This window comes from Jaculus jaculus, chromosome 6 (genome assembly GCF_020740685.1).
Source record: "Jaculus jaculus isolate mJacJac1 chromosome 6, mJacJac1.mat.Y.cur, whole genome shotgun sequence".
In the NCBI taxonomy this organism is placed as follows: domain Eukaryota; kingdom Metazoa; phylum Chordata; class Mammalia; order Rodentia; family Dipodidae; genus Jaculus; species Jaculus jaculus.
The window spans coordinates 102,917,751-102,934,157 of record NC_059107.1 but is presented as its reverse complement, the minus strand read 5'-3'; positions in this window follow the sequence as shown (position 1 = coordinate 102,934,157).

Below are 16,407 nucleotides of genomic sequence, written 5' to 3'. Positions count from 1 at the left end.
CCCAGGCTTTTGATTGTTCTGTCAATCAAAAGTAGCTGGGCAGGAAGTGAAAATCCAGAGATACCTCTTGGGGGAGCTAAAAATGACAAAGAGCAAATAGTGGCTATGAAGTATGACATGGAATGATCCTTGTTGCCCTGACAAGTAGGCAATTGCCTCAGCTACTTAGTAATCAAACATCCAAACTCTCAATTGACAAGTGAACACATTTTGTATATTATCATCCAGTCACAGAATATATGAATATGTTGACACTTTATGTACAAAAACGAAGTCTGACTCAAATGTTATGTTGTGCATGATATCTACAAGAGTGTCTTGCACACCTTGGGTGCTCAAGAGTTACCTGCTGGCGTTGGCATTGCTGAGCTTTCAAACAGACAGCCTGATCGGACATAAACACTGCGTCCCTAGAGTTCTCTACGCAATGTCTCATTAACCAGCATGCACTGCAAATTAGAAAAGGTTTAATAAAACATCTGTTAGTAAACCATGGAAAAAATTGAACTTGAAGATATCCAAAATTGCTTCCAAATTCAAGAATTATGGATTCTATATTCTGAGGGCATCTATGACAATAGGCACTTTAATGTACTTAGTTCGTTAGTATTCTTGAAAATAGAACTTAAGCAATATCCTGCTAGATCGAAAGCATTTTCTTAATTTTATGTGGATTTAAAAAATTGTATAATTGCAAATGTTCATTAGGATATAATTAAATAGCCCTGTTTCCCTAGTTACTAATATGAGCCAGGGTGCTGTAATTATACAAGTAGTTATGAAAGGAAAATATATGACTTGGCAAGCTTATGAAAATTATTCTAGATACAGAGATGCTCTGCTCTGAGGAAAAGACATTAAAATAGAGCAAAGAGAAAAGACTAAAAAAATCATATAATAGGACAGGCATATTACATAATAAGGCAATGTACATGAAAGTGCTTATTCTCATATACCCAGAAATAATAGAAGAATGCAATAAAATTTGTTTGCCAATCATGGAGGTCCAAGTGTTTAAAGATGTTTTATGTATTTTGCCTTTATATTGCACCTCTGATTGTGGCTAGTTTATGTCTCTGCTTCAAGTTTACTTTACAGAGATTAACGCAATTTATGCATTATATTTTATTTTATGATATACTTAACAATAAGTGGGTAGCAATTAAGGCTGTGTGAGATCGAGGAAAAATGCCCAGAAACTAAATACCTTTAAAAAATATGTTCTTTGAGTTTAATAGCATTTGAACTATTTAAATAGCTTAAATTAAATTAAAGTTAATAGAGTTTAATTAAAATTATAGTCAAAGGAGAAATATTCTCTCATAAAAAAAAGAGTGTTGTTCTGGAGTCATGCTCACATATTTTCTTGATTCTGTTTGAAGAAATTGCTTTTTTGTTTTTAGGAGTCTTCAGGATTACATTCTAGCCAGAGGCTTGTGGTCCACTGTACTGTGTGAGAGCTAGGGAATCTTCCATTTCCATAGGTACAGTTTCACATTCAATGAAAACCCCAATGTCTGACATGTCAGGCCAACCAAATGTCTATTGTTTTTTATATTTAAAAATTAAAAATAACATGTATAAATGACTGACATAAATACATATGAAGAATAGGCCCTTTAGCTGATCTCTTGCATGAGGACAAAGATGCCATTTCCTAAGCCTGGCAAGTGAAGACTTGATCTTGGCTTTTGTTTCTCAACCCAATCTTGAGATGATGCATTCAGCTCCTTGGTGGACTTTAGCCAGGTTCTCTACTTAAAAGGCAAGAAGCCAGGAGATCAAGAGATGCTACAAGTCAGCAAGGTGAAGCTAGCTGACAGTATGCCACCCTGACTTTGGATGGGGCTGAGTCTACCTTGTTTTACTGGTTTGGTTTTGTTTTGTTTTTCCAGTGGAGTCTTGCTAGTTGCCCAGCCTAGTCTACTACTCCTAGTTGAAGTGGTCTTCCTGTCTTAGCGTCTCTAATAGCTGGGACTACATGTAGGCAGTCACCACAGCACCAAGCTTGCATGCAGTCTTAATACTATCTACATTGTTGAGCTCTCTCATTTTCTTAACTTGGATTGGTATGGCTTTTGGCAAGATGTAAGGATTAACATATAGCATATGAGCCAAATATCCACTTCACTCCCTTAATAAATCTAATTCTAAAACTCTTAAAGAAACAAACTCCCAACCAGTGCAGTAACAAAATGGTTAATTTCTAGTGTAATTTTAGTTAGTTTTTATATTTATCCTTATAGGTAAAATACAAAAAAAAGGAAGGGAAGAGGGGCTGGAGAGATGGCTTAGCACTTAAGGCACTTGCCTACAAAGCCAAAGGACCCAGATCCAATGTTCCAAACCCCACGTTAGCCAAATGCACAAAGTGGCACATGTGTTTGGAGTTCATTTGTAGCAGCTGGAGGCCCTGGTGTGCCATTTCTCTCCCTCTCTCTGATTTTTTTTTTCCTCTCTCTCAAATAAATAAAAGTAAAGAATTAAATGAATTAAGCCCAAATCAGCCACTTACACAGAGCCAAGCTTAGTCGAGAGAAAACTATATAGCTATAAAATAAAAAAAAAATAATGACTACTCAACTACAAACTGAATTACTATTACTTTTTTCTCTTGGGTTGGATGAAGCAATGATGAAGTGATATTAATTCACATCATTATTTTCATGGAAATAATAATAGAATGGCAGAAAGTCTAATCCTTGATGCATGGAGGCCAAACCAACCAACTACACCTTTGATTTTAGCTTGTTCATAAATGCATCTCAAATTTTCTTTTGTGATTATTAGTGCAGCAATTAGCACATAGCACCATGCAACTACTCACGAATGAATGGAACACTGATTAATTAGTGAAGGAGTACAGATTTCAGGAGTCTTCACTGACTTAACTGAAACTGTAACCAAAACCAAATGCCTCTTTTTGTTATGAAAATGGAAAAAATATTTCTCTTATTACTTAAAAATGAAGCAAGACTTCTTAAATCATTAACTTAAATCCCTACCATTACACCTAAATTTTAAAACAAAACTTTAAAAGAATCTTTTCAGTTATCTCAAAAGAGCAAACATAATTTCAAATATGATTTTATGATGGCTAGGCTCTTGGTATTACTCTTCAGTTTTCTAATTTTTCTATAAAATATGCAGGGATTAACGTATCTCCCTATGGAAGTCACAATCAGCTACGTGGAAGAGTACATAACTACAGAGAAAGTCAATGCCTGTGGTGCTTCCAATTATAGGTGTCAGTCCTGGAAAGCCGCTTAGCTTTTCAGGACTTGAGTTTCCTTAGCTACCTAAGAGTCTCATTTGAGGACCACAGCCCATACATGTATGTTGTGAGGCACTGTGTCAATGTAAGGAGCTTCTGCAGTAATTGTGTAAAATATATTTTTCAAGTTAGATCAATTCAAGATTAGATAATATCGAGGGAAAGAAAAATAATTAAAATTCTGAAACTTGATATTAGGAAACAAATATTCAGGTCACAATAGTTCCATTTTGTGACCTGGAACGGAGTTCTTCATTCAACTGCTCTACACATGCACCAGTCTTAATTCTTCTTCAGGACTGAATTCATGGTAGACATACAAGCAGCAGTATAAACACACCAGATGGGGACAGTAAGTCCCAGCATTGAATAAAGTGTCATACCAATGGAAATCTATACTTTTTCAAAAAATTATCACATGTAAGACAAAGTGAGTGTGAAGGAAAGGGAAGTTGGTGACCCAGTTGTCAATTAGTTGAAGAAAGCACCAAGAAGAATGTAGTATTTCCAATGCCTGTTTTCTTGAATACAGTCTTAGAAAACTGTTAACCACTGTTAACAAAACAGACACACTACAGTTAGGATGTTAACATTAGACTTTTTTAAAAAAATCACAATGCAGAAAGGTGTTAAGCTTAGGAAGCAGGAGCAAATGGCTCTGACTACATTTACATTGAAAAAAAGAAAAGCTTAAGCCAATCTATGGGTCATTCTTCTGTGTGAGGAAACAAGACAGTTCTGCCCTTCCATTCCATGGATAAGAGCAGGACGCAAGCCCACGGCAGTGCCTTTCTCCCATTATGGACATAAGGGTAAGATGCAGGCTCACAAGAGTGCCCGTCTCCCATCATGAATCCAGGACTTGTTTTAAAACTTCACTCAATTTGAACAGCTCACTCAATTTGAAGTTCTCCATGTGTTTCCAACCTTGAGGTTTAACCTCTCCTTGGAAGAGCCATACCCGCAGGGATGGAGTGATTGGCATGAGGGTTCTTTGATGGTTAGACCCTAGCCTTTGGTGTCTGCCTTCCCGGCTTCCAGTTCTTCCATGGGTTGTGAGCCTTTGAGCAAATTACTATGCTTCTCTGAGCCCCAATTTTCACGTGTGTAAAAGAAGAGTTATATTGGTGAAGCCAATTGAGGGTACTTAGTGCCTGTAATAATAGTGAATTTTAAACAAACACCAAACATTATTTTGTTTAATTATTTTATTTTACAAAAATAAATAAAAATGAAAAACATAACAATAAACGAAAGTAAAACATTGTTTTTGAAAAGTATTTGCTTGCACAATCCCTTACTAAATCCTCTTGCTGCCTCAGAATGGGTTATTACTGGTTTCATTTTGTGTGGTAGGAAAACTATCCACTAGTGAGTATTTCAGGAGTCCAGGAGCAGTACAATAATAGCATTAGGGTTGGCCTATGCAAAAGTATGATGAATAGCTCACTTTCACTTTGGGATGGGTACTTGCTGGACATTTACATATGTGACTTATTTTTGCCTTGCAACAACTTTAGAGCAAAGGTGGTATATGAATTCCTGTTTCAAAGGTCAAAATAGTATGCACAAAATCAATGAGTTGTTAAGATGCAGTGCCAAGTTTGAACCCAATAAATTTAATACTTTATTATTAAGCTACATTACCTGTGGATAAAAGCTACACAGAACCCAAGTGTCTTAAAACAGTTGGCCATCTAGTAAATAATTTTTAGCTTCTCTTTATCCAGGATAAGGAGAGGTGGAGGGGACTGGAAGGACACCCACCATACATGAGTTGTTATACAAGTACTTCACATGTTAACTTCATCACAACCTTGAAAGCAATGTGCTATTTTCAACCACTGAAATTGAGATTTCAAGCAATGGTCCTTTACTTCAAATTATAAAGCTAATGACAGAGCTAAGATATGAAACTCTTAATCTTTCCACCACTTTCGGCACTGTACACACTTGGGGGTAAACTTCAAATCATCTTTGCCAGTTCCACACTTACTTATGATAAAGATGTGATTGGAGGAGCCCATAAATTTATCATAGTGATGAGAGCAACCACCTTACCCAACCCCCACCCTGGCATCTCTCTGCTTCCTTGTGCAGTATAGACATGGTGTCCATCCCAAAGAGCCCAGGCTATCTTCAGAAACAGTTCTCCAGAAAGCAAGACAAGTGGAGACATATTGTAGGCTTAGTTCTCTGCACAAGAGGCAGGGTTTCCACCAGTTAAAGATAAGCTGAACGCAGGAGAGGCAAATAGCCCCAGACTTCCACTTTCAAGCAAGTACAAATCATCCCGGGGAATTTTTCTGCTGTATTCCCACATATGACCAGCAAGTTGTAAGTCAGCAGCTTACTTCGTTGTTGTTTTTGTTTTGTTGTGTTTTAACGTAGCTCTTCTGAGCCAGAGTTCTGGGTTCAAATCCTAAACCCAACACTTGCTGCCAGTGTGAACTTGAGCAAATCCATAGCCTGTCTTGTGCCTCAGTTGCCTCACCTGAACCAATGTGGGGGCACAGTGAGCTAAAGTCCATAGCTCTGATTCCAAAGCATGTGTCAAAATCAGTTACTTTGAAACTTAGAAAATATGCACATATGTTTCAAAGGGAAGTGAGAAATAAGAGAGGGTGTGGACAACAGGAGTGTGATGAGGAACATTCTAGAAAGCAGACAAGACTGTGTCCATTTGGTATGATAAGTAGGGATACTAAAGAAAAGAGGAGTGAAAAAGTGAGAGCAGAGAATGAAGGGAGGGTTTTGGATGGGAAGGTATGGGGCAGAGGCTTGTCAGAAAGGAGGCCAGCTGGAGGGAGAGAGGAAGGGGTGTGCTCGCACTGACACAGGAGGTGGCAGGTGGCGGGTCTGCTTGTGGACACCTCCACACACAGCTACAGGCTGGTCGGTACTGCTGCGGCGGTACTCTGTGACACGGCTGGAGAAGCTCTCATAAAACAGAAAGTCCAGAAAGACCTCAAGTGCTCCTTTTATAAAACATATAGTCCTAAAAGACCTCAAGTATTCCTTGCAGCCAGCTCCTGCGAGAGAGCAGGCCAAACCTCACATTCCTCATAGCGTCCTCAAAAGAACCCTTTTAAAGGGCACAAATTAGAAAATGTTTTGCTGATATTTGATCTCACCCAAAGTAGAAGGCCCCCAGTCTGGCTCAAAAAAAGGTTGATTATTTAACTCTTTTTACCAGTTTTCTTCATATCCCAAATCAGAGTCATGAAACACTAATGCTGGGTCTTGCAAAACCTTTCTTAGGCCGGAGAGATGGCTTATCAGTTAAGGTATTTGCCTGCAAAGCTAAAGGATCCCCATTTGATTCCCCAGGGCACATGTAAGCCAGATGCACAAATGTGTCTGGGGTTCATTTGCAGGGGCTGGAGGCCCTCGTGTGCACATTCATTCTCTCTCTCTCTCTTTCTTTTTCTTTCTCTCTGTCTCTCTCTCTGCCTCTTTCTCCCTTTTTCTCTCTCTCTCAAATAACTGAATAAATAAATAACTTTTCTCCAATCATCTTAAAATGCTAAATCAAAATTTCAAAAGAAATCTGTGCTTGCAGTCAAAGGAAAGAAGAGGTGTGAACACTGGGTATCAAGGAGACTTGATCTCCAGTGAATCATCTTGTACCCCCAAAAGAGAATAAGTAACATAATAGTACAACACAAATAATTTCAGTTAAATCACACATCAAAACAAATGTGAGAAGTTTCTAGGTTTTTGTTTGTTTTCTATAACAAGAAGATCCAGGTCTTTGAAAGTTTTTCCATTAACACTCGAAAAACAGTAGCAAGACATCAAATTCCATGTACGGTTGAGATACAATCTAAAATGAAATCCTTAGACTCAAAGGCAAAGCAACCAACTGAGTAGATATGTATATTTTCTTAATTAATTGCCCACTTTATAGCCCATGACTCTAGGGACACTGAGGGGCTGCAGTTAAAAGGAGGAAGGGCTGGGGAGACAGTTCAGCTGGCGAGAGCACTTGCCTAGGTTTGATCCCATTTTCCTCCTAAAAATCTGGGCATGGCCACACATGCCTGCAACTCCAGTCCTGAGGAGTGAATATAAGTGCTTGGTCTCTTAGCTGACATAGAAGGTGCTCTGTGAGATGTTATATGTGGCAGGCCCTGTCTCATTGTATGTGTACAGCAGACAGCCTATCCAGCAATGCAGCTGGAGGACATGTCTTTATCTTTGCTCCCTGTCTCCTACCCCTCACAGCCATTAAGCAGACCTCCTAGATACACATATAGGATGCATGTAGTGTGTCAGCTAATGTACCAAGAGCATATAGTCACTGCTCAACCTCCCTAAGTCTATCTACTGTCTGATAGAGGAATATGTTCCATAGCCACAATTGTCATTAAGTTGAGGACAGAATGGGTAACACAATGTACTTGGGTGTTCACAGATTTCTAGACTTCATAAAGTCTCTCTTTTATTCATGTGTGGCACATGTGAAAACACACATGCCCTGTGAGCATGCAGGTAGAGGGCAGAGGACAACAGAGAGCCCTCTTTTATCACTCTTTCTTTGATTTCCTTGAGATGAAGTTGCTCATTGAAACTGGAGCTGCCAATTTTTGTTCAGACTAGCAGTCCTCAGTGATTCTCTCCTATCTCTGCCCTCCTCTGCACTGGGGCTACAGCCATGTATTCCTATGCTTGCCTTTTTACATTTGTGCTGGGCATTGAATTTAGGTCCTCATGCTTGAGTGGCAAGCCCTCCTATCCACTGATCTACCTCCCCACCTCCTGCATATAATACATTCTCATCTTTATCTGGGCAAATATTATCACCAAGTTGAATTCAAGTCATCTGTCTTATTGCCAAAGACCTTAGGAACTAGGGAGCACAGAAAATGAAGACCTGTTGGAAGTTTAATCCCCAAGAAATTAAATGGCTAATGGATCTTTTATATGGCTTACCGTGTCATATAGGTCATGACTCAGACAGAATGTTCAATTTGTTGAACATAAACCAAGTACATAAATGACTGATACTACAGCTCTAGGAAATGGTTAAACAGGTTTAGAATGACAGTGGTTCACAAAGGAAAGCAAAAAGTATGTACTTAGTCAACCAGAAAATAATTAAGGCTCTAGAGGGTGCGCATGCAGGGTGAGTAGACCAGAGCTGCCATTCCTTGCCCACCTCCCAGCGTCCTGGTCCTGGTTCTCTTGCTGGCTGCCTAAACCCTGCAAACTTGCTGTGGAAGCAAGTCCCTTGCTCCAACTTTCTCACTGACTGACCCCTGGATTCCCAATTTGCAGATTTACTGTTCCAGGTGGTGTATGAGTGAGTAGATCAGACCTCCCAATTCCTACCTCACCTCCCAGTTCCCTGGTCCAGGTTCCTTTGAAGCTGGCTTGGGGATTCCTGGGCCTGCCAGCATGCTATGGAAGCAGGCCTCTTGCTCCACCTTTCTAACTGAATGGACCCTGGGTCCCCAGCTCTCAGACTCCCTGGTCCTGACTGTGCAGGCAAAGTAAGTAGGTTAGAGCTTCCAGCTCCTTCCCACCTCCCAGTTACCTGGGCCTAGTACCACTGCTGCTGGATTACAGTGGCTTTGTCCCTGCCTGTGTGTTGGGGAATTTTACAGTCCTGTTCACATTGCTGGTAGAAATCACCCAACCAAGAGTAGCTTCTGGGTAAAAATATATTTATTTTGGCTTACAGGCTCAAGGGGAAGCTCCATGATGGCAGGAGAAAACGATGGCATGAGCAGAGGATGGACATCACCCTTGGCCAACATAAGGTAGACAATAGCAACAGGAGAGTGTGCCAAACACTGGCATGGAGAAACTGGCTATAAAACCCATAATCCCACCCCCAACAATACACTCCCTCTAGGAGGTATTAATTCCCAAATATCCATCAGCTGGGGACCTAGCATTCAGAACACCTAAGTTAATGGGGGGACACCTGAATCAAACTACCAAAGGGAAGTAGGACTTTTACTTGGGTCTCCTGATTGACTGCCTGTTGGGTCCCCAAATTCCCATTATCCCATGCCAGAGGGCGAATGGGTCACTGTGTGACCTAGTCTCCTTCCTACGGCTCCCCATCTTTCTGGTTCCTGGATCCCAGTCCCCGGTGCCCTTGTGCTGAAGAATGTGCACAAGTGGAGTGAGTATACCAGAACTGCCAGTTCCCCCAGTACCTTTGAAGTACTTTCAGTCTCCACAATCTGAGCATCTGTGGTTGTAACCCACCATATACCAACCTGATTCACATTTAAAACAGAACATTCACTGACGATTTTTAATAAATACTTGCTTCTCCCTTAATAGAATAAAACCTTTCCCCAAGATGGGGAGACCATAACACACACACACACACACACACACACACACACCAAAAAAAAAAAAAAAAGAAGAATGATAGTCATTAAACAGAAATCCTCACCAAGGACCCCCTAGTCCCACAATGGGAGCCTCAATGAAATCATGGAGAAAACAACAAAAGTGGAATCCCAAATTGAAAACACAAAAAGCAATGTGACCCTGAAAACATTGCTCAACTGGAAGAAAACCATGAAAAGTCCAACAATCACATAATTGAAATTGAATAGAATCCTCTCTTAGAGCACTCAGCTTTTGTCACTAGGCTTAACTTAATTGAAGAAAACCAAAGAAGCCTCAAAAGAGATACAAATGAATTGAAGACGAGTCAGCAAATAGATGATCTCAGAAACAGACTGCTTAAGGAAGAAATACGAATGGCATATAAGCATCTAAAAAAATGTTCTACGTCACTAGTCATCAGGGAAATGCAGATTAAAACTACATTGAGATTCCATCTCACTCCTGTCAGATTGGCCACCATCATGAAAACAAATGATCATAAATGTTGGCGGGGATGTGGAAAAAAAGGAACCCTTCTTCACTGCTGGTGGGAATGCAATCTGGTCCAGCCATTTTGGAAATCAGTGTGGAGGTTCCTAAAACAGCTAGAGATTGATTTACCATATGACCCAGCTATAGCGCTCCTAGGCATATATCCAAAGGACTCATCTCATTTCCTTAGAAGTACATGCTCAACCATGTTTATTGCTGCTCAATTTATAATAGCTGGGAAATGGAACCAGCCTAGATGTCCCTCAACAGATGAGTGGATAATGAAGATGTGGTACATTTATACAATGGAGTTCTACTCAGCGGTAAAGAAAAATGAAGTTATGAAATTTGCAGAAAAATGGATGGACCTGGAAAGTATTATACTAAGTCAGGTAACCCAGGCCCAGAAAGCCAAGCGCCACATGTTCTCTCTCATATGTGGATCCTAGCTACAGATGACTGGGCTTCTGCGTGAGAATGAAAATACTTAGTAGCAGAGGCCAGTAAGTTGAAAAGGAGACATAAAGGGTGGAGAAAGGAAGGGAGGAGGATACTTAATAGGTTGATATTGTATATATGTAATTACAATGATTGTAATGGGGAGGTAATATGATGGAGAATGGAATTTCAAACGGGAAAGTGTGGGGGTGGGGAGGGAGGGAATTACCATGGGAAATATTTTATAATCATGAAAAATGTTAATAAAAATTAAAAAAAAAAAGATTAATGAAGACATGGTTAAATGCAAGAATGAATTCACAAAAGCACCAAGACAAGCAGACCTCAAACTGAAATTGCAACTCAAAAAAGAGATGGACATGATGGAAAATAACACAACAGAAAATAATAATCAAGGGCTGGAGAGATGGCTTAGCAGTTAAGCGCTTGCCTGTGAAGCCTAAGGACCCCGGTTCGAGGCTCGGTTCCCCAGGTCCCACGTTAGCCAGATGCACAAGGGGGTGCACGCATCTGGAGTTCGTTTGCAGAGGCTGGAAGCCCTGGCGCGCCCATTCTCTTTCTCTCCCTCTATCTGTCTTTCTCTCTGTGTCTGTCGCTCTCAAATAAATTTTAAAAAATTTAAAAAAAAAGAAAATAATAATCAAATAGAACTCTTAAAACCTCTCTAAAATTCCTCACTAACAGAGTGACAAATGTGGAAGACAGAACCTCTGACCGGGAAGAAAAGACAGAAGAAATTGACTAGGAGTCCAAAAACTTTGCTCAGGGCAGGAGATATGTCTTAGCAGTTTAGGCAAATCCAAAGGACCCAGGTTCAATTCCCCAGGACCCATGTTAGCCAGATACACAAGGGGATACACATGTCTGGAGTTTGTTTGCAATGGCTGGAGGCCCTCACTCACTCATTCCTCTCTCTCTCTCTCTCTCTCTCTCTCTCTCTCTCTCTCTCTCTCTCTGTCTCCTTCTTCCTCTGTCAAATAAAAATAAAATGTTAAAAATACAGTTTGCTAAGTTCCAAACATCAAGTGAACAGAATATGAGGGAACTGTGGGATACCCTAAAGTGACTAAACATCCACATCATGGGTATAACAGAAGGAGAGGAAATCCAGGCCAGAGGCATAGAGAACATATTTAACAAAATTATTAAAGAAAAGTTTCCTAATCTCACAAAAGAGATGCCCACAGAGATACAAGAAGCTCACATGAAACTGAACACATAGGACTGAAGAAGAAACTATACAAGTCACATCATGGTTAAAATTCTCAACAATGAAAACACTGAGAGATTACTAAAAGCAGCAGGAGAGAAACAACTCACTACATACAAAGGCAATACAATCAGAATTACATCAGATTTCTCAGTGGAAACCCTGAAAGACAGAAGGGCCTGAAATGTAACATTCCAAAGTCTAAAAACCTATGGCTTCTGACCCAAACTACTGTACCCATCAAAAGTATCCCTCATAGTAGATGGTGAAAGGAAAACTTTGCTTGAAAAAATTCACTATATGATTATATGAACATAAAGCCAAACCTACAGAGAAAATATCATGGAATATTCCAGACAGAAGGGTTAAACAACCAATCTCAAGAGCATACAAGAAGAGGATTACAATAAACAAAACCAAAGCAGGCTCAAAAAAGTACAAAGCACATGAAAGCACCAAACCCAAGAAAGCTCCTCATAATGGCAGGAATTAATTCAAACCTTATGTTTATATTTTTAAATATTAACAGTCTTAACTTACCCATCAAAAGATACAGGTTAGGGCTGGAGAGATGGTTTAGCAGTTAAGCATTTGCCTGTGAAGCCTAAGGACCCCGGTTCGAGGCTCGGTTCCTCAGGTCCCACGTTAGCCAGATGCACAAGGGGGCTCACGCGTCTGGAGTTCGTTTGCAGTGGCTGGAAGCCCTGGCATGCCCATTCTCTCTCTCTCCCTCTACCTGTCTTTCTCTCTGTGTCTGTCGCTCTCAAATAAATAAATAAAAAATTTAAAAAAAAGATATAGGTTAATAGTGTGGATCAGAAAAATGGACTCTTCTATCAGCTGTCTTCAATAAAACCATCTCATCACTAAAGACAGACACTTACTCAGAGTAAAAGGGTAGAAAATGATATTCTAGGCAAATGTAAATAAAAAATGAGCAGAAGCGTGCTGCTATATTAATATCTGAAAAAATATACCTCAAACGAAAAGTTATCAGAAAGGACAAAAAAAGTCACATCTTACTCATCAGGGGAACAATCCAACATGAGGATATCACAATCATAAATCAATATGCACCAGATACAGGTGAACTACAGTTCATAAAGCAAAACCTATTTGACAGCAAAATAGAAATAAACACCAACACCAGTATAGTTGGGGACATCAATACACCACTATAATTAATAGATCTATCATCCAAGCAGAAAATCAACAGGGAAATAATAAAATTCAACAGTACCATAGATCAACCAGGTCTAATAAACATCTATACAACGTTCCACCCCAGTTTTACAGAATACATATTCTTCTCAGCAACCCTTCTCCAAAATAGACCATATATTTGGAAATAAAGCATGCCTCTATAAATTCAGAAAACCTGAAGTCACTTCCTGCATCATATCAGATCACAATGCTTTAAAGCTAGAAATTAACAACAGGAGACACATCAAGAAATCCACTTTCAGCCGGGCATGGTGGTGCACACCTTTAATCCCAGCCCTTGGGAGGCAGAGGTAGGAGGATTGCCATGAGTTTGAGGCCACCCTGAGACTCTATAGTGAATTTCAGGTCAGCCTGGGCTAGAGTGAGACCCTACCTCAAAAAAAAAAGGAAAGAAAGAAAGAAATCCACTTTCAAACAAAGACTGGGTTGTGGAAGAAATCTAAAAAGAAAATTTTAAATTCCTAGAATAGATTAGTAATGAAAACACAATTTACCAAAACTGGTAAGACACAATGAAAGCATTCATAAATGTAAAATTCATAGCACTAAATGACTTCATAACAAAGACAGAGAAATCTGAAATTAATAACCTTATTGTTCACCTAGAGGTATTGGAAAACAAGAAGAATCCAACCCTTAGAGCTCCAGTTGGAAAGAAATAATCAAGACTAGAGCAGAAATGAATGAATTGGAAACAAAGAAAACTATGAAGAAAATAGATGAAATGAAGAGCTGGTTCTTTGAAAAAAATAAACAAATTTGGTGAACCCTGGTGAATTTGATCAAGTGAAAGGAAAAAAAGAAAAGAAAAGTCTCAAATTAACAAAATTATAAAAGATGAAGGAGAGGTCACAACAGACATGAATGAAATTGGAAGAATCATTTGGACATATTCCCAAAATCTCTATTCCACAAAATTGAATAAGTTTAAAGAAAAGGATGAATTCCTATACACATACCACCTACCAAAACTAAACTGAGAGAGTAAACTGAGGTTGCTCTTCTAAACAAACCTATCATATCCAACAGGATTACAAAGGTAATTAAAAACCTTCCCAAAGGAAAAAGCCCAGGACCAGGTGGATTCTCAGCTGAATTCTATCAAACTTTCAGCGAAGAACTGAAACCAATTTTTCTCAAACTGTTTCACACAATCAGAGAGCAGGGAATCCTCCCCAACTCCTTTCATGAGCTAGTATAACCCGAATACCAAAACCAGACAGAGATACAACAAGAAAAGGAAACAATAGGCCCATATCTCTCATGAATTTAGATGCAAAGACCCTGAAAATCCTCAGAAACCAAATTCAGTAATGCATCTAAAGAATTATACACTTTGATCAAATATGCTTCATCCCAGCAATGTAGGAATGGTTCAATGTATGGAAAATGGTCAACATAATTCACCACATAAATAAACTTAATCACAAGAACCATATGATCATATCAATTGATACAAAGAAGGCAATTGACAAAATACAATAACAGTTCATGATCAAAACACTGGAGAGAATAGTATTGGAGTATTTACATTTCAACATAATAAAGGTTAAATTTAAAGCACCTAAAACCCAAATAATACTCACTGGATAAGCACTCAAGGTATTCCCATTGAGATCAGGAACAAAACAGAGGTGCCAACTCTCACCACTGCTCTTCAACATATTACTAGAAGTCCTAGCCCTAGCAAGGAGACAGGAGAGAAAAATAAAAGGGATATAAACTAAAAAAGGAGAAAGTCAGGCTATCCCTATTTGTATATGACATGATCCTGTACATAGGTGACCTGAAGGGCTCCATCTCAAAACTTATAAAGGTGATTATTTCCTTCAGTAAAGTGGCAAGAAACAAAATCAACACACAAAAATCAGATGTATTTTTATATGCAAAGGAAAAATATACAGAGAAAGAAATCAGCAAGGTATCTCATTTTCAATAACAACAACAAAAGAATTAAATACCTGGAATAACACTCACCAAGGACATGAAAGACCTATATAATGAAAACAATTTAAAAAAAAAAAACTCAAGAAAGAAATAGAAGACTACTTGAGAAGATGGAAATACCTCCCATGCTCCTGGATAGGGAAAATTAATATTGTTAAAATGTTAATTTTATCAAATACAATATACATATTGTGGTGGTTTGATTCAGGTGTTCCCTATAAACATAGGTGTTTGAATGCTAGGCTCCCACCTGATGGATATTTGGGAATTAATGCCTATATGCACTGTATTGTTGGGAGGAGGCTTATGGGTATTATAGCCAGCTCCTCCTTACTGCTGTTTGGCACAATCTCCTGTTGGTGTCGTCTGCTTGATGTTGACCAGGAGGTGATGTCCGCTCTCTGCTCATATCATCATCTTTCCCTGCCATCATGGAGCTTCCCCTTGAGTCTGGGGGTAAAAATAAACTGTTGTTTCCCTACAAGCTGCTCTTGGTCAGCTGTTTTCTGCCAGCAATGAGAACCTGACTATAATATAATTTTAATGCTATACCAATAAAAAATTCCAGTATTATTCTTCAAAGCAACAGAAAAATTGATCTAAATTCCATATGGAATAGCAGCATATAAACATACTCTCAGCAAAAGCAATACCTCTGGATGTGTCGTCATAACTGTTCTAAAGCTATATTACAAAGCCATAATTATATAAACAGCATGGTACTAGCACAAAAGCAGAAATATAGACCAATGGATCAGAATTGAAGACCTGGGCATTAGGGCAAGTAACTACAGCTACTTGATCTTTCACAAATGTGCCAGTAATGTAGACTGGAGAAAATACAGCATCTTCCACACATGATACTGAATAAATTGGATAACTATATGTAGAAAAATGACACTAGACCCACTCATCTTACCACACATAAAAATCAAGTCCAAATAGATTAAAGACCTCAATATAAGACCTGAAAATCTTCTCCTACTGGAATTAAAAAATAGGAGGAACTTGCAACAAAATAGAAGTGGGGAAAGACTTCCTGAACAAAACCCCAGTGATCCACAATCATTCAACCAATGGGATCTCATGAAGCAAAAAAGCTTTTACACAGAAATATATATAATAATCAGAGCCAATAGATTACCCACAGAATGGGAGAAAATTTTCATCAGCTATGCCACTGATAGAGGCCTAATATCTAGAATCTACAAAGAACACAAAAAACTAAATAATAAAAGATGCTACAACTCTCTCCAAAAATGGGTCAAAGGACTCAATAGGAATAAATACAAATGGCTAACACACACTTATGAAAATGTTTAACATCCTGAAGTATTAGGGAAATGCAAATTAAAACAACTATGAGATTACACCTTACTCCAGTAAGGATGGTAATTATTAAAACATCAAGCATCAAATATTGGTGAGGATGTGATGAAAGAAGAAC